General features: G+C 36.4%; 1 protein-coding gene across 5 annotated transcripts in view; it reads right to left on the bottom strand.

Moving 5' to 3' along the window:
- Positions 1-12569, bottom strand: part of ELF1 (E74 like ETS transcription factor 1) — a 104989-nt gene that overhangs the window by 75984 nt on the left and 16436 nt on the right. The window contains exon 1 of one of the 5 annotated variants that reach the window (XM_026009622.2): positions 1749-1893. The exons of 3 other annotated variants lie outside the window; for them this stretch is intronic. The gene's annotated coding sequence lies outside the window, so the exon portion shown is untranslated. Of the gene's footprint in view, positions 1-1748; positions 1894-12569 lie in introns of those variants that run through there. One more of the 5 variants, XM_026009623.2, reaches the window with a different exon arrangement.

Genomic DNA, 12569 nt, shown 5'->3' with positions numbered 1-12569 from the left:
AATTCTCAGTTAAATTCTGATGACTCGATCTAAGTTTATATTCCACCTTATGAAAGGAAAAGGAGTGGGAAGACTACTGAGTAAGTTTCTCTGGCCTTCCCTTGCTTCCATGCTTTTTTTCCACCCTTCCCTTCTCCTTTGAAGTCCCACTTCAGTCTCTGTCACATAGGTAAGAGCCTGAAATATATGACCAGTACCTATTTGACTTAAACTAGATCATCCCCTTAATTTTTAAGAAACTAAATTATCCTACTTCTCTTTAATAAATAAAATCTTATTTATTTGTATGCCCCTAGATTTTTCTCTTATGGGTCACCAGCTATTGAAAACTTAAAGAGAAAAAAAGAAAAAAGGTTTCATTAGATTTTTCACACAGGCCAGAGGAGAAGTAAACACAGCCTCTACTTACTCAAAGGCTGACTAAACCAGCAAGATGCAGAGACAAAGATGAGAGCAGGCGGCTCAGAGCTGAACTAGTAAAATGTCTGCTATGCCTTTCCTGCAAAACTATAGAAGTGAGACCTGTTCATAGAATAATCCTTTCCCAGAGTCAGAAGTAATAACTGCCTCTATATCCTTCCCTAAAAAACACTCAGAAAATTAGCAACAGCAAATTCCCTTAAAAAACAGCAAAATATTATATAGTCAATAATACATGACTTTTTGGTTTCCAAAAATTTTATTCATAATCACTGCATGTTCAAATTTTACTTGCATTCAAATTTTAATTTCATAAATAGCTTTCAGAAGTAAAATACTACTGCACCCAGCTTCTCAGAGGACCTAGAATTTCAAGGCACACCAGAATATACGCTGGCCAGAAAGAACTTCATCATTTCAACAATGATAAATATTCCAGGAAGAGACTCCGCAATATTTTCTTTTACACAAAAGGTACTTTTTTTTTTCCTTTAAAACAAGCAAATTTTAAGAACAGTGATACAGGAGGAAGGCCAGTACTCTTTTACTTTTTCTTTATACACAAATTGAAATACTTCATGTTCCTTCAGAAGCTAGTCATGCATCTAAGGTTGCTCCTCACAGTAAGTTTCCAGTGTGAATTATACAACTTTATTATTATTTTTCTAATAGATGAACTGTTCTAGTGTTTCTTGTGCTTTAATAACCACTTTAACTTGTTACCTAAATGACTGCCCATTTTCCTTAAACTTCTATCTCGTTTTCAAAAATTAATGTTTAGTATAATTTCATTAACTTAAGAAAAAAAAAAAGGACAGAACAGTCAATGAGTAACACCTATGAATGAGTTATCCCCAAACGTCCCTTTAGCCAAAATGCCAAAACAAAACTTGTGTCTCTGAAATTTTTTTCTTAATGCCCGTATCACACACGAATAGTTCGGTTTGCTTAACTGTAGCTTTCTGGCTATCCCCACAAGTACAATTCGATTTTTTTAAAACGAAAATTTGACCGAAGTTTGTTTTGTGGTATGAAAAAGAAAGAAAGAAAAATCTCCTTTATTCTCAAGTCACACAGGGAAAGAAAGAAAAAAAAAATCATACAAAACATTAAAAAATGCTTTTCCAGGAAGATCTAAAACTTTCCAGAATTTGAATGCTTTGTTTCCCCCCTAGCAGCTAAGCGCAATCAGGCATGTGACTGACTACACACATTTTTTCAGAGTTAAAGAACACATTCAGCCATGTTCTGCGACAGGTAAGAACCACCCTCCGTTTATCAGCTCAGGAAATAGCCAGAAGCAAACACACAAAATCCTAACAAGTTACCTTCAAATATTCTCGTTCTCTTTTTGTCCTTTGGGCTTGAAAATAAAAAGCAATCCGGCAAGTTTTATGCTGTTAAAATGGCTCCTGTAGATTGGGGAAGTGGTGTCTGTGCTTCAGCCTATGAGTCATACATGAAACTAAGTGTTTCTAAGGGAGGCACGCCCATGTTGCTGTGGACCCAATTATCCTGCTGGGTCAAACATGCAAATCCACAGGTAAAAAAAAAAAAAAAAAGAGGAGAGGTATAGAAAAAGGAGGGGCATAGAGCCAAGGAGCAAGATCTACCTTGATTAAACCATTATTCTGCTCATGCTAATTACCATAATTTAAAATTAACAACAGAAAAATAGGAATCAGGATCTACAAGGAAACAAAATTAACACCGTATGTTGTTTTAAAAAAATAAAATCTCAACTTTAAAAATTATCTTAATATATCAAGTAAGTAAAACTATGAAAAGAAAAACAGTGTGGGAGGGAATGGAAGAGAGACAGCAAATTTTCTGGCTTTTAATTTAACAATGGACTTGTGAGTCTAACCAGGCTACTCATTAACCCTTACATGAAAGGGGTATATTGCTGGAAAATGTAATCTAGAAAAGCTAGCAAACTACAGTATCAGATGAGATTTACAAGTTCACTAAACATAAAATCTACTTCCTAATTTTCTAATTCAAAGTTCAGTGGAAAAATAAGTATGAATTAATCTGATTTGTAAAATTTAAACAAATCCAGAGTTAGTAAGGAACCAAAGTATAATACAGCAAAATGATTTTAAACTGCAAGCTTGATAAAGCTCTATTTTAAACAAATTACCAATGCAATCATGGTTCATGATTCTACTACTTAGAAGTGACAGCCACAGTTTTCTTTAACTTTCAAACAAAATTATCCACAAATAAAAGCCTACCATGGGCCAGGCACCCTGCTGCACCATACATGGTGATCCTAAGGCTGCCAACGAAAGACACGGACAGTGAAGTTTTGCTCTCCAAGTCCTCATACACCCGACAAGGTGCCCAAGCAGCTGAAATGTTAGTACAACTACTTAAACCCTGTCCCCTGGGTGAATATTAATTAATTTATTCTAAGTAAGGGCTTAAATTGGTCAAAATGGCTTGAAAGCATTAAGCGCTTTCAGAAGTGCTTTACATGATAAAGTGCTACTCACTAGCTAGCCTTCATCTTAATATTTTACAAAAAGTAAATAGGATTTGGCAAGGTTTTCTCCCTTTAATTAATTACTTGGAAGTAATTACTCTGCCTTACTAGAGGCACAGCTGAGAGGACAAGCTGTCACTGACTCAGACGGGGAACTTTACAAACGGCTACAAAACGTAATGATTGTGAACCGACTTTCTGCCCATTAAGTGCCTATTTATTCCATTCTGCTGAACACTGTTTGATTTACCTTTTCACTAAGATAATCCCCATGGTTTAACAAATTATTAATAAAAAATTATGCTAAAAAGAAAAACACATCACTTTTTCTACTGTCAAACGTCATATTCAGTTAGCTTACTTTAGAGCTCATTTATTTAGAATGACTGCTTGGATCCCAAACAAGAAGGTCCTCTGAGCAGTCACAGGAGATGTTCACTGGAAAATTCCCAAGTCGTTTCCCAGTGCTGACATTTATTTTAGACCATATTCATGTAAGCCCAATAATTTAATTATCTTTTAGCTAATTAGAAATAGAAGTTATAAGAGTGAATGAAAGAGGGAATAGTGAAAGGATGATGTCAGAATGAACAAATGAGAGAGTAGATACGAGAAGACTAAAAAAGAAAACAACTTGTAAAACTCTAAATAAATATAACTTTAAAAGTCCTGGGACCTGGAGCTATCTTATAAGGTCAAAAAGTTCTACATGCTCCCTACATATATTGCCAAACAGTAAATGCCTTGAAGTCAGCATTACTATGATAAAGGTCTTTGAAATACAAAGTGAATAAGTATGTCAAATCTTTTAGGAAGTATGGATACATAAAAGGAGAAGCTTCTGCTATTGAGAAAATCCATTTATATAAAGTACCTCAATTACCTGATAATGGCAGATATTTGGAAAATAACTTAAGAGAAGTACTTTTGACCACCAGTATGTAGAAGTGAAGTAAGAGACATAAATTGAAAATAGTCACCCTCTTTCAACAGCAACAAATATCTTAGCTGTTCCTAGGGAGATGATTCCAGAGTTGCTATTACAAGAAAGTTCCCCTTTGCTCAGGGGTGTCCCTATAAGCATTGTTTTACCACCCACAGAAATTGGATCCTAGTTGTAGTCACAGCCCCAAGAAATCAATTTCCATCAAAAAAAAAAAAAAAAAAAAAGGTTGGCAAGCAGTTCAGCAGAGGTTCTAGAGCCAATCTGCTTGGGTGTAAATCCCGGCTCTACAACCTGTTAGCTGTGTGTTCCTGGGCTATATTTAACAATCCTGCAGCCTAACTTTTTTTATCTGTGATTTAGGCTAATAGTACCCACCCTCCTCAAAAGAGTATTATGAGCATTAAAACCAGTGTATGTACTACTATGCTTAAAAAGAACTTTCATAACTCAAAAATAAGAAAACAAACTAGTTTTTTTAAAAGTCAAACGATCTGAATAGACACTTCACCAAAAAGAGATACAGATGGCAAATACACACAGAAAAAAATCTCAACATCCTTACTCAACAGGAAAATGCAAATTAAAGTCACAATACCACTAGGATAACAAAAACAAACAAACCTGACAATACCACGTGTTGGAGAGGATATAGAGCAACTATAAATCTCATACACTGCTGGTGAGAATGCAAATGGTACAGCCTATTTGGAAAACATTTTTTTTTTTTTTGTAAAACTAAACATATACTTAGACGATCTGACAGTCTGAATCCTAGATATATGCCCAAGAGAAATGAAAATATAGGTCTACAAAAAAAATTCTACCCAAGTATTTATGGCAGTTTTAGTCAGAATCACCAAATACTGGATACCCCAATGTTCATAAACTGGAGAATGGTTAAACACATTGTGGTATATCCATACAACGGAATGTTATTAACAATACAAAGGTATGAACTTCTGAAATATAGCTACCACTCCGCATTAGGGAGTGAAAGGAGTCAGACTCAAAATCTGTACTGGAACATTCTGGAAAAGACAAAATAAAAAGAATTCCTATCAGTGGTTCCCAGGGCTTAGGGATGAGGGGAGGAAACTGAATACAAAGGGGAACAAGGAAACTGTTTGGGGTGATGGACGTCCCTGTTTGGGGTGATGGGCATATTCTGAATAGTGATTGTGCCATTGGTTCTATAACCTATATATGTTGTCAAAAAACCTAGAACTATACATCAAAATAGGACAAACTGTACTGTATATAAACACTTATCTCAATAAAGACCTGACTTTAAAAGGAAATCTAGTTCATGTGTAATACAGTTACTAATATTATACTGGGCACTAAGTTAGCACTTTATATATATTAACTATTATTATGCTTCACAGTAGAAGCACAGAAACAGTAACAGATGGTTCAGGATGAGTAGTTTACGTCAATCTCTAAACTGTTACATAAATAAAATGTGGCATCTTCAGCTTGTTGATGTATATAATGTACCTATACATACTGTAAATACATTTATTTGTAAAATCAGGAATATACCAAGTCAGGATATACCTTAATATGAAGTACTCATGGCTGCCTGGAGGAATTTTCAGCATTTATATTTGAGCTGAGCAGGATTAGGTCAATTGAGTGAAATGAATGCCAACTAAAGCTAAGACACTGTTTATTTCTTTCTTTAAAACAGAACTTATGAAAAGAATTTACTGTGTAAGCGAGGACTCTCTTCTTCCCTTTTATTGTGACTGCTTCTCTTTTAACTCAAATTTGAAAACTTCTAGTGCCTAAGAACATATAGAACAGTCTAATGCTTGTATCTAGGAAAGCTGGGCTTAAAAAAAAAAAGCATTGCTTTGAATCTGTCCCATCATTCAGGAGCCAACATGCTATTATTACAGGAGATGGAAGAAGCAAAGATCAAACCATTAAAATGATAAATGACCAAAATCACTATTATCTACTACTTAAACATAAAAATACAATTTAAAAGACTGAGATTCAGTGTTATAAATATTTTAGTTGCAAACAATTTTATTGATGTTAACACCTCTCAAAGTATCATCCCAGGTTCTGAAAAACATGCATTTCCAAGTACGAGCTTAATTGTCAGACAATAGTGAATTCTCTATTACCTATCACTAGAATTTGGTTAAACCAAGGCCTTCCTCCTTCCTTCCTTCCTTTCTGCACAGATTACTAGGACCTATCTATAAGTAATATCTTCCTGGACAAGTGTCGATGTGTTTTAAGAGGCATACCAAAGTGAAAAGGGGCCAGGGCTTTGGATGGTTTTGCTTACTAATGTATTCTTTTCACTTAGGGCCCAGAACACAGCAGAAACTGAGAGACACAAACAATTAACTTTTCTAAAACAGTTTACTGAAGGAAAATTATAGCATATCAGGATTTTACCACACTCTGAAATATTATTTAAAGATGTGATCTGGCCTGTGATTTGATATTGCAGAATTCATGTACCTGTGTTACAAGGTTCAATTGTAGGTATGATTTTAGGTGTTAGTCTTTCCTTGATTGTCAAAAATAACCAAGAATTGATTGTACAATTATATTCTTTATGATGCTCCCAGGTAATATGCTGACTGCAATCTCAAATCTCATATAGACATGATATTATATCTACAGTTAAATTTTAAATCAGTATTAAAGACAATGTATCTTTTACTTCAGTGGATTGTGAGAGATGTAGCTACCTCTGAATTACCTAAAGGAGCTTTACGCCTACTCCAGGAACAGATTCAACAATATGGGTAGCACCCAGGCATAGGAGAACCACTGCTCTGCTGCTCTGTAGCCTAGAATCTAATGGAGTTGGTGGGGTGTCTGGGTGGCTCAGTCGGTTAAGCAGGTGCCTTTGGCTCAGGTCATGATTTTGGGATCCTGGGATGGAGCCCCACATCAGGCTCCCTGTTCAGTGGGAAGTCTGCTTCTCCCTCTCCCTCGTTCCACAGCTCATTCCCTGTCTTTTTCAAATAAATAAATAAAATCTTAAAAAAAAAAAAAGTAGTTAGTGGTGGTCTTCACACAGCAGCCACTCAAGAGGACACTTGTTATCTTAATCTCTAAATATTGTGGAGAGGAAACCTTCTATTTTTTATATTGAGTTTAGAGTGAAACTTGAAGTCCTCCTTTGCTACTACATCATGCTGTAGAAAAATAGTATCATGACAACATCTTAACTGTCCCTTTCCCTACCACTGACTACCTACTTCCAATTCACCTTTCACTCTATCAGAGAAATCTCCCTTAGTAAAAGAACTACCTGAACTCATGTAGTTATCACTTGTGTCTGAAAAAGAAACAAACTTTGTTTCCCTAGAAACAAAATAAAAATCTGGACTACCTACCATGGTTTTCAAACTATTCTGTTAATCAGCCGAATTCTCATAAAAATTTTCAAGGAACTGCAATACAACATATGTTTAAGTCTTTGTTGTTTTCAGAAAGCCTAAACCTATGGATCCAATCTAAACTCATTCTAAAAATAGGGAAAGGAGATCTACAGAGAGAAGGGACTTCCCAATGTCAAGGTAATGACTGACCTGAGGTACTTCTAGGTATCCATTCATTTAACAAATATTTACTGAGCACCTACTATGTGTCAGGCACTGTTCTAGTTCCTTGCTATACAGGAGATACACTGTTGATAAATGATCCCTGCCCATGTGGTGCTTATATTCTAGCAAGGGAAAATGATAAACATGAACTAAATACAGAGCATGATAATTATATATAAAAGATATAAATATACAGTATACTAGTGATAAGGACAGAGAAGGAAAACACAAGACAGCAAAGACAAAACGTATGACATTTTGGACAGACTAACTAGGGAGGATTTACTTTTGCCATGTCACTTTTGAGTGAAGACCTCTAGTCATGCAGACCTATCTTAAGGAAGAACATTTTAGACAGAGAAAGTTTGTACAGAGACTCTAACAGGGAGTTTGCCTGAAATGTTCAAGGAAAGCAAGGAGGCCAATGTGGATCAAGTAGGGAAAGGAGAAGAGTAAGGAAGAAGAATACTAGAAGCTACCAGGGAGCCTCACTGTTTAGTTTTCATCATATGAGTCACAAGCTTTGACTGCTGTGTTGAAAAAAGACTGCAATGGGGCAAGGACGGAAGGAGGAGAAGTTAATGCAATAACCCAAAGAAGATGATAATGACTCAGACAAAGGCGGCAGCATAGAAGGAAGATGTGATCAAATTATGGATGTGTTTTTGAGGACTATCCAACAAGATTTCTGAATGAACAGAAAGTAGTTGGTAGAGGAAGAAAGGCTTCAAAACTCCATTTTTTGGCAAGTGCAAGACTATGGTTGCCCAAACTGAGACTGTAAAGATGATGATAGTCTGGGGTGTGGAAATATCAGGAGTTCAGATTTTGTTTTGTTTGCTTTAAGGTTTATTTATTTAGGGGTGCCTGAGTGGCTCAGTCGGTGAAGCGTCTGCCTTTGGCTCAGGTCTTGATCCTGGAATACTGGGATCGAGCCCCATGTCAGGCTGAGCAGAGAGCCTGTTTTTCCCTTTGCCTCTGCCACTACTGCTTGTGCTCTGTGTCGAATAAGTAAAATATTAAAAGAAAAAAAAGATCTATTTATTTGAGAGAAAGAATGTGTGTGTGTGCATGCTAGCAGGAAGGAACAGAGGGAGAATCTCAAGTGAGCTCCACTGAGCAGGGAACCCAACTCTGAGATCCATCCCACAAGCCTGAGATCATGACCCCAGCAGAAATCAAGAGTGAGACGCTGAACCAACTAAGCCACAAAAGAGCCCTAGGAACTCAGTTAATTTGAGATGTTCATTAGCTCTCCGAGTGGAGGTGTCAAATTGGATATATTGTCCTGGAGTTGCAGATATAGTCCTAAAACCCAGGGCAGGGGTATGGGCTGGATATATAAATTAGAGTCATTAACATATATATAATATTAATGTGTATATGATATTAAAGCTACAGGTAGAAAACTAACAATGACAGACCCCTGGGACCACTCAATATTTAGAGGTGGGGGGAGATGAGGTAAAGCTAGCAGAGAAGGCTGAGAACGAGTACTCAAAAATGTCACAGGAAAACAAGACAAATATGGTATTATCCTGGAATTTGAGTAAAAGTGTTTCCAAAAGAAGGGATTGAGCAATTGTGCCAAATGCTGAGGGCAGATCAAATAAAATGAGGTCTGAGGGAAAACAAAAAAACAAAAAAGCAATGGCAGATGAATTTAGCAACATGAACATACATCACTGTGAGTTTTGAAAGAAGTTTTCATGTTTATGGTAAGGTTAAAAAAGACAAAAACATCTGAAAGATGAGAAACTAAACAAAGTAACTATACTGAAGGAGTCAAGAAAAGATATAGGGGGGAGGGACTTGTTTAAGAAAAGCAGTGCCTTTTCTACTGCCAAGAACATTCCACTTTATATTGCAGTTAATTTTCTACAAGTCCATCTCCACACTGATAAACTGGCGACCCGTTTGAGGGCAGGAGCTACACCATGCACCTGGTTTGACCAATGGTGACTGTGGACATATTACTTCACACATCTGCTGAGGACTCCATTTCCTTTTTTATCAAATATTGGAAGAACCTAAAAATCTTATCATGTTGAAGATTCATTTCAGTTCTGATGTTTTATGATTTTGTAGCCTCCCCAAGTTCTCTGAATAGTGTTTGAGGAACAGAGAACAAAAATCACACTAAGGCTATATTTCAGAAAGAAGTCTCCTCATCAAAATTTTAGCTTATTGAAAGTAACACATAAAATCACCAGATATGCAGAATAACTGGAAATTGTGTAAGTTTCCCCAAAATCCAATTATACTAATTTCAGTTCACTAATAAACTATTTTTAAAAACACAAGAAACCCTATACTAATTTTCTGGTAACTTTTTTAGCCTATGACAGGAGGACATTTAAGTAAATAGGGTTTTAGCACAAGTTCAAAAACTCATCTCAAATACCCTAAACTACCAAGCTCTTAAAAAAAAAAGAAAGAAAGAAAGAAAAAACTTTGGTCATTAGTAAAATTTAAGACTATGATAGAAGGCAAACCTCATATTTTAAACCAGCCTGATTTAGACTATTTAGACTATGTCTATTTTATACAATATTTATTATTTATCTAAAATACAAATTAAAGATCCTGTTTATAAGGAGATTAAGAAAAAACTTAATATTATGGCTTTAATTCTCATAAACAGTTGCACTCAATGTTAATTCATAATTGCTTGTGGACTGATGATTTACTTGGCTTGACTTGTGGTTTAGAACTGAGTCACAGAATGCTTAGCCCTAAAGAGTAACCCAGCAACATGAAAGAAAAATTGCATTCTATTATTTTTGCTTTTTAATAAAAAGAACTAAATATAAATGAAAAAAGAAGGAACTTTAGGATATGTTAAAGAAACAAGAACTTCAATTCTTCTTAAATTGCTGGTCAAAACAGAGAAATGAAAAAAATGACCTTAGGAACTCCCCATGTACTCCAAAAGCATGGGCTTTAGAGTTAGGTGACCCAGGTTTGGGTCTCAGCTCCACTATTAACTAGTTGTGTGACCCAGGGCTATTAAACTCTTATGCCTAAGTTTTCATTTCTATAAAAGGGGAAATGATAATCCCCGTGTCACAAAAAATTCACTTAAACTGCTTATTTTTTTTAAGATTTTTTATTTATTATTCATGAGAGAAAGAGAGAGAGAGAGAGAGAGGCAGGCAGAGACACAGGCAGAGGGAGAAGTAGGCTCCACGCAGGGAGCCCGATGTGGGACTCGATCCTGGGACTCCAGGATCACACCCTGGGCCAAAGGCGGTGCTACACCACTGAGCCACCCAGGCTGCCCCTAAACTGCTTATTATAGTGCTAGGAGGAACACATATTTCCTCAAATACATATCAAAAAGAGGGGGAGGGAAAGAGAGAAATATTCTAGTAGTGCCTTCAGACTCAGCAATTAAATGGAATGAACTATCGATAAATACAACTTAGATGACTCTCAAAAGCATTATGATGAGTCAAAGAAGCCAGTGTCAAAGATTATATATATTATATGATTCCAATTATATGACATTCTCCAAGACACCAACCTATAACAATGGAGAACTGATCAGGGGTTACAGGGGCACGGATTAGGGACCAGGGTGTGATCTATAACTAAAGAATATGAGGGAGTTTGGAGGGGTGATGTAATTATTCTGTATCCTGATTATGGTGGTGGCTACACAAATTTATTTATTTGTTAGAATCCATAGAACTATGTGCTGCAAAAAAGGCAAGTTTATTTTAGAATTTAAAAAATGAAAATGAGGGGTACCTGGGTAGCTTAGTTGGTTAAGTATCTGACTCTTGGTTTTGGCTTAGGTCATGATCTCAAGTTTCTGGGACTGAATTCCAGGTCAGATTCCCTGCTCAGTCTCCTCACAAGCACCCCCCCCCCCCGACCCGTTCTCTCTCCCTCTCTCTCAAATAATTAAAATTTTTTAAAATAAAAATGAAAATGAAACAATTTTTTTAAACCCCCAAGCTCAAAAAGTCATTACTCCAGTCCACAATCATGAGAAAATATAAGACAAAATCAAATTGGGGGACATTCTACAAAATACCTGACCAGTACTCTGTAAGTGTCAAAATCAAAAAAGACAAGAAACCATCAGAGATTTAAGATTCTCTCTTCCTCTACTCCTTCTCCCTGTCCACTTGCATGCACACTCTCTCATAAATAAGTAAATAAAGTCTTTAAGATAAAAATAAGGTTTGTAATAATTTCACAAAGCAAAAAATATGTTATTTCTTTTCTCTTCCAAAACCTAACAAATGCCATCCTGCATATTTTGATTACTTTAGGGCTTGAGCTCACAACCCTGAGATCAAGACCTGAGCTGAAGGTGAGATCAAGAGTTGGACGCTTAATCAACTGAGCCACCTAGGTGCCCCCTAATACAAGATACTTTTGCATCTTGACTTTGGTCTACCCTTTAGTAGCCTCTCTTGTGGCCTTTCCACCTCCCAACATACACCCCACAATCCAGCTTTGCTAAACTTATTTAGAGCATATCATGCTTTCTAACTCCACATTTGCTGGCCTTCCCTACCCAGTGAATCTCCTGCAAAGTCCCTCTCTCCATCATTACAAGGAAGAACTGGTCACTTTCTCCTCTGTACCTCCCTCTGTATTTTGTAAAGTAAGAGATGCATGAATCACATTGTTTATGCATTCACATTACACTTATGCTTTGTCAAAATGTGCAAAGCACCCTGATAGGTTTTGGGGACCTAAAGGTGAATTGATTTCCTCCATAACTCCTCCTGCCTATTCTGCCAAAATATCTGGTGAAGAACACAGTGTTGTTGCTATTTTTCAATCATTTGTTTACATGTCTCACTGGTCATTTATCTTAGCCTGATAGCATTCCTGACCCATAATAGTTCTGTAATAAATATTTGCTGAAAGAAAACATTTGGAAGTTCAACTAAATATTGGCTCAATGATAAATCTGTTTTTTTTCTCTTCCACACAAGCCAAACCATTCTCAGGGCATTTCTGTATATGTCTAAATTACACAAAAAGCACGGTCCCTTCTTCACTTTCCTGAATAGTCCAGTACCTATTAGGTCGGTTGGTTAAGGTTCAGTCTGGCAGCCCTGTCTAGGGATTAAGGCCAGAGCAGGAAGCTTTACATTTAAGAGAGAACAGTTTC

Source organism: Vulpes vulpes, chromosome 6 (assembly GCF_048418805.1).
Source record: "Vulpes vulpes isolate BD-2025 chromosome 6, VulVul3, whole genome shotgun sequence".
Classification (NCBI taxonomy): Eukaryota; Metazoa; Chordata; class Mammalia; order Carnivora; family Canidae; genus Vulpes; species Vulpes vulpes.
The sequence above is the reverse complement of the archived record's forward strand: the minus strand, read 5'-3'. Positions and strand labels throughout refer to the sequence as shown.